This window comes from Brassica oleracea, chromosome C3, assembly GCF_000695525.1.
Source record: "Brassica oleracea var. oleracea cultivar TO1000 chromosome C3, BOL, whole genome shotgun sequence".
NCBI classification, from domain to species: Eukaryota; Viridiplantae; Streptophyta; class Magnoliopsida; order Brassicales; family Brassicaceae; genus Brassica; species Brassica oleracea.
The window spans coordinates 44,455,533-44,456,122 of NC_027750.1; positions in this window are offsets into that span (position 1 = coordinate 44,455,533).

Below are 590 nucleotides of genomic sequence, written 5' to 3' on the forward strand. Positions count from 1 at the left end.
AGTGGTTATCAGCCTCGGAACAACCAGCAAGGCAGCTATCAGCCTCAACAAAACCCTCCTCCCGGTTTCAACAACAAAGGACAACAACCTGCCCAACAACAACCTACTACTTCTACCTCTACTCCTCCAGTCAGCAGCACTGATGCCCTACTAAAACAAATCTTGGAGTCTCAGACAAGAAGTGAGAAGCATGTTGGCTATGAGTTGAAAAACATTCACGCAAAGATTGATGGAAGCTACAATGAGTTCAACAACAAGTTCAGAACCTTGGAGAACCAGTTTGCTGCCATAAACACTCAACAAAATCACCAACAAGGTTCTTTACCTAGAAAATCTGAGCAAAACCCCAAGGAGACCATGAAAGCTATCACCCTCAGGAGTGGTAAGGAGTTACCTCAGAAAGCTCTCACCAAGGATGCTGAGAAACAAGGTGAGGGGGTTGCCATCAACATAGATGATGAAGTGGTGATTGTTGATGAGAAAATCAATGATGAAATCTTGGAGAAGATTGTGGAAGCGAAAGGTAAAGGAAAGGTTGGGGAAGAGAAGAAAACAGTGAAAGATGGTGAAGTTGTTGCTCCAGCAAGTGA